Source organism: Pelodiscus sinensis, chromosome 1 (genome assembly GCF_052426305.1).
Source record: "Pelodiscus sinensis isolate ZL-2025 chromosome 1, ASM5242630v1, whole genome shotgun sequence".
Classification (NCBI taxonomy): domain Eukaryota; kingdom Metazoa; phylum Chordata; order Testudines; family Trionychidae; genus Pelodiscus; species Pelodiscus sinensis.
In genome coordinates, this window is record NC_143052.1 from 115,601,644 (window position 1) to 115,616,417 (window position 14,774).

Below are 14,774 nucleotides of genomic sequence, written 5' to 3' on the forward strand. Positions count from 1 at the left end.
CTATTTTCAGATTCTCTTTGTATTTTGTGGGAAGGTTGTAGGCATTACAGTGTTGTGTTTATTTACTTAGAAGCAGTCAGGTCCACTGCAATCTTTAAAAAATGAGAAATATTTTTACTGGGCTAAGATTTTGTAAGATCTGGGTTATGCCAAATTTGAGTCAATAGTGTCCATTTACAAGAACCTGCTAATAAGGAGAGATTGTCCAAGTTCTGATAAGAAAGCAGCCATTTTCACTAAAAATTACTATGCAACAGTAAGCTGACAAGTGTGCTTAATTTTTGTGTAGCACAGGAGATCCTGAATCTTTCTAGCTTAGAAATGGAAAATGGAGCATATAGTATGTCCCTGGAAAGATGTGCTTCTCAAGGAAAACGTGTAAATTTATTATCAGGACATATCTTGGAAGCCTTTATTTTTACCATGAAAAGTTCTCAGTCATGGAATCTCCTGAGGAATTTACACATGACTTTATTCTCATACATGTAGCAAGGATAAAAAATTAAACCAAAAGAAAATCTAAGATTGTTGTGGAATTCAGAAATAGACACCTCAGATATAGACCTCTATAGAGCTTGTTGCAGAGACAGTAATTGAACTTATCATAGTAAGGGGAAAATACTACAGGATTTAGCACCTGAGTTTTGTATTTGTTATAGATGCTCCATGTGCCCACAGATGTTGCCCCTGCTGCTGAAAGAAGCAAGAGAGGTAGAAATAATGGGAACATGTGCAACAGCAGGTGTCAGCATTAAGTAAATACTCAGTCACAGCCAATTTGTTTTATCATTACATAATTGTTTTTTTAATGAGTTAGGGTTGTATATGAAGCTTTAATTAGTATATAGGAAAATTGCAGTTGCTGTGGTATCTATTCAGAAGTGAAGGGAGCCATTGGATATAGTGATGAGAGTCCAGTCTTTGGGATAGAAAGAGGAACCTTTCGATATCTTATCTAAGCTGAACAACTTTGGGGAAGTTATTTGGTTTCCTGGAGCTCCAGTCAATAGAACTAGAAGATCTAATAAACTGAAGAAGCCAACCTGAAGAAGGTATAGCATCTGCAGTGGGTCTTCCTGCACAGATAAATTAGAAGGATAACAAGTCATAAATCAATCTAGCCATGTTGTATTGGGAGCCATTTTCTGTGGCAGGATGTTATAGGCAGGGGCAGCCTGTGAGTATAGGCTGTCTCGGCCATCACCTAGGGCGCTGCCTTCAATGGGGTGCCCAGGGCACCCAATGATGAAGTCACGGCATTGAGGGCTATGCAGGTGGGGGCACTGATTGCGTGTTCTGCCTAGGGCACCAACTGCCGCAGCCCGCCTCGAGTTGCCCCTGGTTATCGGTTATGTACCATATTCTGACACTGCTATGGGTATTAATGAATTCTTTTAGTTCCCTGTGGTTATCTGTTTTTCAGTCAGAGCTTATAGCTCTCTAGGAATTGCAGAGTCTGTCAAATTGCCCAATTCTGAAATTTTAGTCCCCGAGCAGCTTGCATAAGTAGACTTACAACACACTTCCATTTTCGAAGGGGTCAGGGAAGTATTTTCAATACCAGAATTGGAGAGAAGATACAGTCTGACTTTGATAAGGGATGTGATAGAATGCGATTGTATCAGCCAATTCAGAAGTTAAGCAGGGATGGTCTCAGAGTTCTCTAGGGGTTTTTTTTATCCCAGTGTAGCCCTACTCAGTTGATTTAACAGTTTAATTCTTCCACTTTAACTTATCCAAATCCCTTTGCAAATTTGGAACCATGGATAAATTATACTGTGGGATTCTATTCTGCACCACTGACGTGAATTTCAAATTTCCCATTGATGTGGCCATTAAATTAATACCATAATAGTTGTTTCTAAGGGTGTGTCTGTGCAGTAGGGCTTCTCTTGAAATAAGCTATGCAAATTGAACTATGTCCAATGTATAGCTTATTTCAAAATTGGGAGCATCTACACAGCACTTATTTTGAAATAGAGCACTCTTCCTCCAACTTCCCTTAGTCTTCATACAATGAGGTTACAGGAGTCAGAGTAAATAGTCCTCCAGCTTGACAGTATTTCAATATTATTTCAAAATAACTGCCTGCTGTGTAGACTTGGACTAAGTTATTTCAAAATAATGCTAGTTATTTTGAAATAATGTTGCTGTGTAGATGTACCCTAAGTTACTTTGTAGCTTGTCACATTTTCTGATGTGACTTGGGTACATAGGAGCCAAGGCTCCATTGATTTTCATGATAACTCGGCTCTTAAGTCACTTTGGCACTTTTGCAAATCTTACCTGACTGAGCTTTCATTAAGGATCCTATTCCAGAGGAGTCTGGTTTATTCAGCTTCTTAAAACCTTCCCTCCCTGTCCCCTGCCTCCTCCTCCTTCCCCCTGCTGCTATCTGTTATACTGAAAACAAAATGGCTGCAAGCCTACTATGAGGTAAGATGGGTCTGGGAAGAGATTAGCTTCCAGTGCACATCCTGCTCAGACTTTTAAAAACAATTATTTTTGTACCATAAAACCATCATATATGAGATGAGTACTATCAAGACCCCTTATACTTCTCCTAGGCAAAGTGTGTTTTTACTATGTCCCAAGTAGAAGAACTGTTGAAAGGTTAGTTTTAAAGTAGGGTTGTAATCAGAAAAGTCACCCTGTCAAACTGATACACTGGGAGCCCCACATTTATATTTTTTCTCAGCACTTGCAGATCAGTTCTGTTCAGTTTACAGGTCAAACATTTTTCTGACTCCCAGAACTGCAGAGTTAACTAGTATGAAAAAAATCAAAATTTTAATTGTAGCCTCTTGCATTATTGTCAGTAGTAAAAAAAATTTACATTTAGAACATGGCTGACATCTTGATAATATATGATGGAATCCAGCTTGCCTGACTCAACTATTTTGGCACTGCATTGCCAATAGTAACATATGTAGTTAAAATTATTTGCCAGTAAACAGACATGACTTGCAGATACAAGGAAATATATTATTTTCATGTGTGTGTTTTAACCATCTCATTCTGACCATTGTGACAAGGTCAGGCCACAAGGCTGCTACAGAGTTGTGTGTGGGAGAGAGGGCAGCCCCCAAAGGCTACAAAGCCTGCTAATTAGGGGACAGAGGGCCCAAGCAGATTGGGGCCAGCTGACTCCACTTCAGGCCTGCTGGTGGAGGTTTGCTGAAGACCTTTAAAAGCCTCCCCAGTTAGCAGGTGGGAACAGAGAGTGAGAGGCTGGAAGGAGAGACAAAGACAAAGACCAGGGCCAAGAGTTTTAGGCTAAGCTATATCAGTTCTAGAGCTAGAAACAGCAGGGGAGAGAGTACTAGAAAGAGTGGCTGTGCTCTTTACCCCAGAAACCAGCTGTAAGCTCCAACCCCTGGTGAAAGGGAAAGGCTGCTAGCCCAAATTCTGACTAGGTAAGGAAGGTCCCTTACCACCCTATCTATTTTTTTTTAATCCTTTAGAAGTCCTGTAGTGATATTAGGAGGGAAACTAAAAAAAAATCTTCTTTGGAAGATGTATTGTGCACTATGTAGAAGGGGGAGCTGGAATACCTCATTCAGAGGGTATGATAATAAGACTTCAAACTACAGCTCTCTCTGCTGTTGTAGAATATAAATGTGGACTTGGAATTCTGCCTGCATATTGTAGGGCAGTGGTCTACAACCTTTTCAAGCATCAGATCACTTTTTGAATTTAAGTGTAATGAAGGATATACCTCAAACCCAAAGACACTTGTCCCACCCATTCTCTGAGGCCCCACCCCTGCTCACTCCATTCCCCTTCCCCCATCCTTCCTGTCTTTCACCAGGGTGGGACAGAGGGTTGGGGCATAGGTGCTGGTCTCAGGGATTTAGATTGTGAGAGGGCTCTTTGCTGAGACTGGAGCAGGGAGTTTGGGTGCTGGAGGCTCAGGGCTGGGACAGGGATTTGGGATACAGGAGAGGGTTCATGACTGGGGCAGGGGTTTGGAGCTGGCTCCATCTGGACATTGCTTATCACAGGTGGCTCCTGGATGGTGGTGCAGTGGGGCTAAGACAGGCTCGCCCTGGCCCTGGCCCTGGCCCTGCACTACTCCCAAAAGCAGCCAGCAAACTCCATGCTTCCCAAGCCCTGTTGACCCCTCCTCCCACCTTCCATTCTGTGCAGGAGGCTCCCAGGGAGGGACAGCTCCAAGGCAAAGGGCAGGAGTTGCACAGCAGTGGAAGGAGGGCATCTGAATTGCTGGCACTTGATAGCCTCTTGGCCAAACCAGTCAGGATCACCTGTGAGAGGCTCCAAGATCTACCAGTAGATCCCAATCTACTGGTTGGTGACCACTGTTATAGGGGTTCTGTTGCCAAGACTTTTGTGGTATGTGGAGTGAGTGTGAAGCTGATCATCACCGCTGTGGCAGGTTAATGGCAGCATATGCCATGATGTTTAGAACTTTTTTGCATTTGATGGCGTGGGGTACTTGGGGGAAGCAATTAGCTTCTCTAATGTAGGTTTAAACTGCTGGAAAGTCAGAGAGCCTGGAAGTCTCAGATCTTTTCACTTTTGCTGTTCCATTTAGATCCACAGGAATACACATTTTGTGGAGTGGGAAATTGAGGCATTTGAGATGAGGCCTTGTTTGAGGACAGTAATTAAACACATGCCTGACTTAAAGCATATGAATAGTCAATAGGATTACTTGCTTGCTTAAAGTTAGGTATTAAGGAAGGATTAAGGCAGTCTAAGGATATAGCCATAAGAGAACAGCCTCCCTGCCCTGGCTGAACCCTACCCTTAATGGCATGTGTAACAGGACCTGGCTTCACTCATATCCTCTTCCCCACAAAATATGCATTAGCAGGTCACCAAATGTATACTGGTGGGGTGCATCTAGACTGGCATGATTTTGCACAAAAGCGGCTGCTTTTGCACAAAATCTTGCCGCCTGTCTATACTGACCACGAGTATTTGCGCAAGAGCACTGACTTTGCAATGTACAAAATCAGTGGTTCTTGTGCAAATAGTCCGACGCTCCCGCTCAGGGATAAGCCCTCTTGCACAAGTATTCTTGCGCAAGAGGGCCAGTGTAGACGTTAATTTCTTGTGCAAGAAAGCTTGATGGCTAAAATGGCCATCGGAGCTTTCTTGCGCAAGAGAGCATCTACACTGGCATGGATGCTTTTGCGCAAAAGGAAATCTTTTGCGCAAAGGCACATACCAGTATAGATGCTCTCTTGTGCAAATACTTTTAACGGAAAAACTTTTCCGTTAAAAGTATTTCTGCAAAATCATGCCAGTCTAGACGCAGCCGTGGAGTCATTCCAAGTTCTCGCCAACAATACTATTGCAGTCTCCATGCCACAGTCGTTTTACAGTATCTACAGTGGTTTTGGCCCGCTCTTTGGAATCTGAGGGGAACTGAGGTCTCCCTTATTTGAGGAAAAGAAGGAATGAAGATGACTGAATGTGGAAGCTGTGATGTTCATCATGCTTAGTTCATGTGAAATGCTGCATGAAAGAGCTGATGGAAGAGAAGATCTGAGGTTTGGAGATGCAGGTGGGAACTCTGAGTTTTGAAGGAGATGTAAGCGGATGATAGAAGAGAACGCTGAAGAGAAGAGCCAAGACTTGTATATGCAAGTGGGTCAGGATTTTCCTGGATGTGATAGCTGACAGATCTTGTCCACTGTTATCATGTCTATTATTTCCAATGCATTTGCAGTTTCTGGCCTTAGCCAGAGAGTTGCCCAATCTATTACATTTTATGTGACTACCCTGGGTCATGTGTCTCCAGTCCATCCAGTGGCCTACATTTGTCAGTATTTTTTTTTTTGACCAAAAGGCCAACCATATCTAGGATATATGCCTTTACCCTACCATACTTCTGTGCCTGTTCCTGGCTTCTGACCATGGGCTTCCCCAATGTATATGGTGCCACTTGGTGTGCCCACAATCCCTTATCCCATATGGTTCCCATCAGTGTCTTCTCAGAAATTATTAAAAATGCACCAGGGTTATCTCCTGGGCCCTTCTTAGATAGGTTCACTCCCTGTGTCCTACTGCTGTGTCTTGTTGCAGGACTTAATCAGACTCTCAGTTGCTGCTACACTTGTGACTGTTCCTTTGGGAACTCTTGCAGAGTCTGTTGCTACTCAGCCTGCCACGCAAGAAGAGACTGTTTTGTCTTGGATTTCTGAAACCAATGCGGAGCCATCTGTATCTCAGTTGCTCCATCAACCACTGTAGGCTCTGCTCCATTGCCCAAACACTGAGACCTTGGACCAGCTTCCCCCACTGGTCCCCTGTCACTGCCATAAATGGAGAAGTCCCAATCTTGGACAAGCCCCCATGTGTAACCAGGTGTAGCTTCACTTCTGTTTCTCATTCCCTGTCCCTTCCTTCAGCCCCCCAGGAACTACGTTCAGTGATATTTGCTACCACAGGTCCTGAGAAGGATAAAAAAGGTCTTCCTCTCTCAGGCCCCTGTGTGACTGGGCTCAACTAGGTTTTTCCTTCCATTCATCTCCAGCACTTCTTTCCTATGCCTCTTTATCAGACTTGGTCTGATAGGCTAGCTGAATCTTAATTCCACCCAGCACCAGGCTGGTTAGATCATTATCCCAATTAGCTCCCTGAGCACCTAAGTGACTGAAGTGCAGAATGTGACCATAGCACACATGCCTATCATTAGATTTGGGGATGAGCTGCTCTCCAAATAAGTACAAAAGCAAAACCCCATTCAGAGAACATAATTGAAAATTGTACATGACTTGGTAAGCTACCTTAATTTTGAACTGTGTGGGATTTGGGTATGGAAAGGAAATCTGCCTTTCAGGCATCTTCTGAGCAAATTTTCCTTCACCTTGCATTGCCCATCATTTTCAAGTATGACAAGGTAGGCTCCTAAATCCTTGGAGTAGTAGGTGTGCAGCACCTTGGAAAGTCAGGCCTCTTGTACCTAAGGATGTAAAAGCATAGTTCTACAAGCAAGGGTCACCCCATATGCCTTTCTAATGTGTGAGCCACCTGAATTAATCAGGGTGTGTCAAATATCCAGGCATTGACCCGAATTATGTCATTTAATATACCTGGAAATGCCATGTACATAACATGCATGATGTGGACTCAATATTGGTGTTGGAATCTTGACAGTTTCATTTTCTTGGCTTGTGCTTTTAGCCTGGGTCACATTAATGTGGATTAACTGAACTGTCCCATTTAATAGCAATAATACAGTCAGTCCCCTTACATCCGATCCCTACTTACAAACGGGGTGAGGCAACTCCGCACTAGCTGCTTCCCCCCAGCAGACCAGGGAGACGCGAAGCTAGCGCCCCCCCAGCAGACCAGGGAGACGCGGAGCGGCTTTTCTCAGCAGACACCTCAGCTTGAGAATAAAGGACTGAGGGAAGTGAGGTGTGGGAGAATAAAACTGAGCTCTGGAGAAATGTTTGGCTAGATTTTCCCCTACAATATGTACCAGTTCTGACTTGCATACAAATTCAACTTAAGAACAAACTACAGTCCCTATCTTGTACGTAACCCGGGGACTGCCTGTATGTCTGAATATAGCAAATCACTTAATTCCTGCTTCAGCTGTACTGTCACAATTTTTAAAACATTTGTCATTATCTAAGCTTTTATGAGGCTGTATACCAGAGTAAATGTAGTGTAGCAGAAAGTATCTCTTTTTCTTATAAGAATGTATAAGTTTATAAAAAAAAACTATCAAATTAACAAACGTATAGGCTACGTCTACACTGGCCCCATCTCCGGAAGAGGCATGCTAATTTAGAACTTTGGAATAGGGAAATCCGCGGGGGATTTAAATAAACATGGCCGCCGCTTTTTTCCGGCTTGGAGAAATGCTGGAAAAAAGCGTCTAGACTGGTGCGATCCTCTGGAATAAAGCCCTTTTCCAGAAGATCTCTTATTCCTATTTGCAAAGTAGATGCTTTTTTCCGGCTTTTCCCCAAGCCAGAAAAAAAGCGGGGGCCATGTTTATTTAAATGCCGCGGGGGATATTTAAATCCCCCACGGATTTCCCTATCCCAAAGTTCTAAATTAGCATGCCTCTTCCGGAGAAGGGGCAGTGTAGACGTAGCCATAATGTATTACTTGAGGGAGAGGGATCCTGGCCCATTGAAGTAATGGCAAAACTCCCATTGACTTCAGAAGACTGGGACTTCATCTATAGTGAGGTGCTGAGTGCTTTCAACTTCCATTGAAGCCCATTAGAGTTGAGGGTGCTCAGCATTTTAGTGTCTCAAGGTCTCAGTGCCATTATTAGTATGTACTGGATGCAGTGTGACTATATACATATTTTATACATCTTCTTAGTGATTGAAATTTACCTCTGTACATGTAACCAAAACAAAATCTAAGTGGTGTATAGGCATAGAATCTGTACATTTTACTCAGTAAAACTACTTGCCTTAATTATACAGACTTTAAAAATCATTTGGGACTCTTCAAAGAAGGGAACAGCATAAATGAAAGGAATTATTATATATTTAATTAAGAAATTACATTCCAACTGCTGGCATTCTATTGACCTATAAACTTCTGAACAAGCTCTTAATACTTCTGAATCAGAAAGCTGCAGGAATCCAATAGATTTATTAAATCTGAATGAAATAGGAAATAAATATTAGAAGTAGGGCAAGTAGCCAAAAATTGTATTACGTCAATGGAAATCCCTACAGGATCTTAATAATATAGAATGTTACACTAAGCGAAGTGATCTGGCAAACCCTTAAAGAATAACTTTCTTCCTAAATGAGGACAATTAAAAAGAATTTAGAAAAATAAAGTCTTTCTGTCTAGAAATAGGATTCAAGGGTACATTTGAGATGGGGGAAATGGAGGTAATTTACTCAAGTACAGGCTGCAATTCTGGGGTTTTGCCAAACTTTCCCCAGTCTTGTTTAAAGAGAACAAGTAGTTCTCTGGTGTCTTAAGCTACATCTATTCTGCACAGTTATTTCAAAATAGTTTATTTCAAAATAGCATGTCTACACTATAGGGAAGTCTTAAAAATAGTCTGAGGCAGGCTTCCCTAATGTAAACATGCTACCTCAATTTAGAGCCCCAGTAGGAATAACTTAGAATGGTCTTGGTGAGGGGCTATTTTGGAATAGCAGAAGTGTAGCATTTAGCTACGCCTTATTTTCAAATAGATATTTCGGAATAGGCATTATTCTGGAATGGGTATTATTCTTCATACAATGAGGTTTACAGAAGTCAGAATAAGCCATCCATTATTTGGAAATAATGGAATAGCTGTGTAGATGCTCATAGTTATTTCAGAATAACAGTAGTTATTCTGAAATAACTAACTTTGCTGTATAGACACACCCTTAGACTAACAAATATTTATATAGTATCGTGAGCTTTTGTGAGTAAAACCCACTTCATCAGTGGGTTTTACCCACAAAAATCTCACGATGCCTTATATTTGTTAGTCCCATGGCACATTAGAGACTATTTCTTTTTAGAGACTAACACGGCCATCCCTCGGAGACATATTTAAAAAGCACACTTTTCTGACATTATAGTCAAATAAAATTGATGGCATACTGATGTGGACAATTTTTCTGGGGAACTCACACGGGTAACTTTAGGGGGGAAATGTTTTATGCATTATAGCATTCTTATGTACCCAACTCTGGCATGTTTAGTGCTCATTTGGTGTGTTGGATGGATAACTAGAGTGACACTTTTTTTTAATTGGAAAATGCTGATTTGTCAAAGATTTCTTAGGTCCAGGATGGAAGGAAGAGTCTTATCCCAGAACAGCCAGTGATTAGGGGACCGACTTGACTGAATCAGAGCAGAATTTGAATCTGCATCAGTCACATCCCGAATGAGTTACAGACTACTGGGCTATATAGAATCAGTCTCACTCTTTTTCTGTCCCAATGAATACTTATACAAAGTGGAACAGAAGAGGTAGAAACACTGACAGTGTGGCCTGGTGGTAAAGGCATTCACCTACATCTTCTATTTGCCATAACCATTGAGCTGTTGCCTATTCAAAGAGAGGGAGGGAGAGAGGTCTCCCTCACTCTTGTGGTAGTTTTTTTTTTTCTTTCAAAACAATACAAAAGATCATATTTTTTCTGATATGGAATGCAAATAAATTTAGAAATCTTAGAATTTTTCACAAATATTTTTTTCTGGCCAGTTCTGTTGACAACCTTAGATAATAAAGGGGGTGTTTTAAGCAGAAGAGGTACAGCATGGATGTATTTCTTCCATGTTGGACTGATAATATGCCACATCCTTTAGAGCTGAGATGCTAGTTTGGATTCCATGCCACTTCAGTACATGTCCTACCTGCTGAGACTTTGTTATGCGGACACCTCTCCATTTATAGCTGAACTCAGAACACCAACCCTATTTCACAAAGGCCACCGGAGCCAATGGGTAATAACTGCTTCTGGTTTCTCGTAGGCTAAGCTGAATTTGAACTAGTGATCTGAAGACATTTCCATTTCAAACAATTCCCTGTGGACATGCTAGTGAAGACTGAATAGTCGTTGGATATTGTTATCTCTGAAAAAAGCATGATCTTTATGTGTCCTTGGTTCTAACACATGCTGGAATCTTTACAGGCACTGTGAGCCTACCCTATTTATATCTCGCTATTTTTCTGCAATTAATAAAATTACAGAAGCCTCCTTTTAAAATCGCTTGACTACTTCATCTGTATTGTTTTGTGAAGAGTGTTCTTAACTTCATTGACATTCAGTAATATTGAGGTGTTACTAATTATTCCCAGCATGAATGCCCACTTGTAATTGCAATTTATCATGAATGCTTATGACTTGGTAATGATTTTTCAAACCATTTTTTTTATCTTTTCCTCCTGCCCCAAGTCTTGTGGGTTTATTGTTTCTAAAGCTGTTGAATAACCTGCTGGTTTGAAAATAGTAGCTAATGCATACCACCTACTGGTGGTAATTGCCTTTAAGCCCTCTACCACTTCCAGCATGTTAATGCTTGGAAACTTAACAAACTCTTTACAGTCAGAATGATCAGTGGTTTTTTTTTTTTGTTTTTTTTTTTTTTACTTATTTTGCTCAGACTCAAAAGTGCTGTAGCAAAAAAGCACTTTTTCCCTATATAGAAAGATGTTGAATCTGACTGAATTTCCTTGATGTGGTGAATTAATCCTGTTGTGCAACTAACCTCCCATACCTTGCAGCTGGTAGATGGGGAGCCCTGAAGCCCCCCTCCTATTTCTTAGGACAACACAACCAGGGTTCCTCTCTGTGGCTGACATCCCTCTGTGAAAGATGCTTGTCAATCTTGCCCTTGTCACTTAGTGTGAATCTTGTTGTAGTGCAGAATTTGTTTTTTCCATTCCTCATTGTTTAGGAAGAGGGAGGTTGTGGTTAGGGGGAGTAGTTACCAGAGTAAATAGGTAGTGTATTGTGGCTAATTGTTGCCTTCGGTGTGTGTATATGGGTGCTGTATTTTTTTTGTTGTATTACATTAATGTATAACTGAGCTTTTAAAATTAAAAAAAAAAAGATTTTCTTATGCTCCATTCTGAAAGAATGGGAAGTAAAATGAGGCATTTGGGTTGGATTTTATTCATAAATAAATGGGAAAGTAATCCTATCGTGTTTGTGGTTATTGCCACCTAAGTGACTTTTTAAATTGCTAATTGAATTCAGGGCACAGGCTTTGAAAAAACTTGAACTCCAGTTATAGTCATCCATAATCTATATTGTAAGCCAAGATTCACTGAAAAGTACAAAGAGGCAAAGCATATTAAAATGATGACATGTACCCAAAATAAGGAGATATAAATCATTATAAAAAATGTAAATTGTATTTATTATCCAATCTTGCATACGGGAATTTTATAACTGGACCCTGACCTTGAAAAAGACATTTCTAACACACCTTTGAAAGTAATGGCTATATTCTTTCCATCTTAATACACTTCTCCTGGATTGAAAAAATCAACTTATCATTTTTCCTCAGATACTCATAGGCCCCCATCTATCCCCAATGTAAGCCCATGATAATCAATAGAATAACACTGGGATACATCTAGCCCATAGAGTAATGGGATCACAAATTCAACACTTGCTAGTAGAATTTTCACAGCCCCCTGGGGTATATGGATGCTAACTCCCATTATTTTTTGTACATTCTTGTAATACATAAATACAACTAGTCTCTGACTGGGTACCTAAGTGCAGTGTTCAAACCATATTTAGGCAACTCAATAAGCTGATTTTCAAAGATGATATGCACCCATGGCTCCTTTAGGTGCCCAGATTTAGGCTCACAGGCTAACTTCAGGCATCAGAGTTCCAAAAATGTTGTCTGTGATCTCTCTGAAATGTCCTTGTTTCATTTTTGGTAGAGGAGGATGGATCTTTTCCTCTAAGGTTACCCCCTAAATGCAGAAGAAAGCTTCTTCCATTGCTAAGCTCACACTAAGAACATGAGCTCTCTTATGAATCAAACAGATAACGTTGTGTGAAATGGCAAGCTCTGGTTACAGGAATCTTCTAGAACTGGGCCGGAGGCACTGAATTCAGATCCAGAGCCAATCATCTCTAGAGGATGCAGTGGAGTTCAGACCCAGGTTTTTAGCTTCAGGCTAAAATGAATGGTGATGAGTGCTATAGAAATACCTAGGGGATAGGGTGTTATAGCAGACATCACTGGGTGGTGCTGTTATGCATAGTTTTCTGAGTTCTGTCCCTTAGGGGACATACTGTAGTGTTAGTTTTAAGTTATGCAGTTTGCAGAGCTTTAGGAGTGAGGGAGCTATGTAAGAAACAGTGTTTACTTTCTGCCTTGGGTTCTGATGAGTGTTAATTGTTGAACAGACTTGCTTCTTCAGAACCCAGCATAAACTGAGATTCCAGGAAAGAGGGATTACTCTACATGCTGATATCTTCATTTTTCAGGACTAGTGTATCTGTGTGTAAATAAATTCCATTTTCAATCTATCCAGATTCCCTGGGAAACTTGTCAGCCTTACACGTCTGTGGCTGCTGCTAAGCCACAGGGAAATGCTGTCACAGGGTTGCCAACTGTCCACGTGCTTTCAGATTGTTTCTTTTTGGAATACCCATCTTGGGAAATCCCAAGAGTGTTCAGTACACACTGCTAATTATCCAGTTTTATTGGCTCAGGATCACCCCAAACATTCTGGGGGTTTTTTGCTCCTGAGAGCAGTGTTGCTGATTTTGATGGTCATTCCTGAAGGTTTGACCATGGCATAATCTTTAATTCATTGAGACTTTTGGACACTCCTGGAGGGTAATCAATCTTATCTGAGAGGTGACAGTCCTAAATGTTGGTGTCACTGGTATCAGAAGGGGTAAAAAATACAACAAAACATCTGAAGTTTGGATCTGAATCTAAAGCAGTTATCAAATTCATGTTTTAGTGTGGGCTCATCTCATTCGCTGAGCGCAACCCTCTTGTTAAATCACAAAGCTTTATTTCCAGTGAAGAGAATTGCTTTTTCTTTGCAATTAATTGAGGGCAACATTAGCAAAAGTGGGGTTTTTTTCCCTTAGTATTTACAAAAGCTCTACAAAATTCCAGTAATTCTACCAAAATTTTGTGAGGAGTTTCAGTTTAGCCAACTGAAGCTTTGTCTTTTTTAGGGAAAGAAGTGTGTTAGCTGACAAGTGGTAACTAATATGAGGTAAACTTCTGGAAAGACAGGGTAGTTTGTAGTTTTTATGTGTCAGCAGGCTTAGGTAAAGACTGTAAAAGTACCAACGGTTTATTTTTAAATATTATATGTAAACACTATAAAATATTTTGTCTTCACTGGCATTTTGCCTCAAGGTTGGTTGTTATGTGCTAGCTAAATTGAGCTAAGAGAATGCTTTTTTCCCCTGTGAAGATCCAATCTGGGATGCTGAAAGGGAGAGAGAGAAAGAGAGTGAGAGAGAGAAAGGCAGGGTGGTTCTGAGCTGGTGTTGCAGTCTAAGTGGCCTTAAAGTTGATAGAATGGTCCCCAGAGAACAATGACTCTGTAGAGTGTCCTTTGTCACCCTCTCCTCCCCCACCCCTACCCAAGTAGAGCAGTTTAAGAGCTCCATGTCAACCTGACTCCCACTTTCTCACACACAAGGATGTATCAGGGAATGATGAAACAAACAGCAGTGCAGACTGGCCACAATGGAATTGTGAAAACAACTGATTTTTCAGTTCATTGGCTACAGCAACTAATAAATTGACCCAAAATGATTTTTTTTTTAAATTTCTCAGTGAACCGGAAAAAACTGTTTTGGGTTGAAATAAATATTTCATTTTTTTTTCAAGATGGTTTTTTACCCTGTTGCATTTGTTCAAATAATACTGATGTAGATTTCTAAACAAAATGTTACTGTGAATTAAAAAAAATCCAAAATGTTTCATTCTAAAAATGTCAAAACAGAACTTATATTTTTAAAATTTGTTTTTGATTTTGTTCACTTCCTTTCATCAAAACAATTCAATTAAATTCACCACATGTTTCATTGGAGACAAATTTGTATTTTTCACCCAAAATAATGTTGCCCAGCTTTAGATCACAGTGGATTGCATTGTGATGCTTCAGTGTGCTTCCTGGGGTGTTATCAGCAGCCAAGCATATAGACAGCTCTGGGTTTGCTCTAACTTAAGGTTCCCTCTTTCCCTTTCCTCCCATGTCTGCCCCAAGAACAGGAATGGGGGAAATGAGGCACATATCCAGCCCCTACATTATTTATTTAGAGACACAGGCTTCCAAAATATTTATGTTGCTTTATTTTTATCTTCACTAAAAC

At 40.7% G+C, this 14,774-nt stretch overlaps 1 long non-coding RNA gene across 1 annotated transcript; it reads left to right on the forward strand.

Moving 5' to 3' along the window:
* The first annotated feature begins 764 nt into the window (after nt 1–764).
* LOC149525622 (uncharacterized) lies at nt 765–11,054 on the forward strand. Its single transcript, XR_016348694.1, has 2 exons — nt 765–1,052; nt 10,432–11,054. It is a non-coding gene; the product is annotated as an uncharacterized LOC149525622 (long non-coding RNA).
* The last annotated feature ends 3,720 nt before the right edge of the window (nt 11,055–14,774 follow it).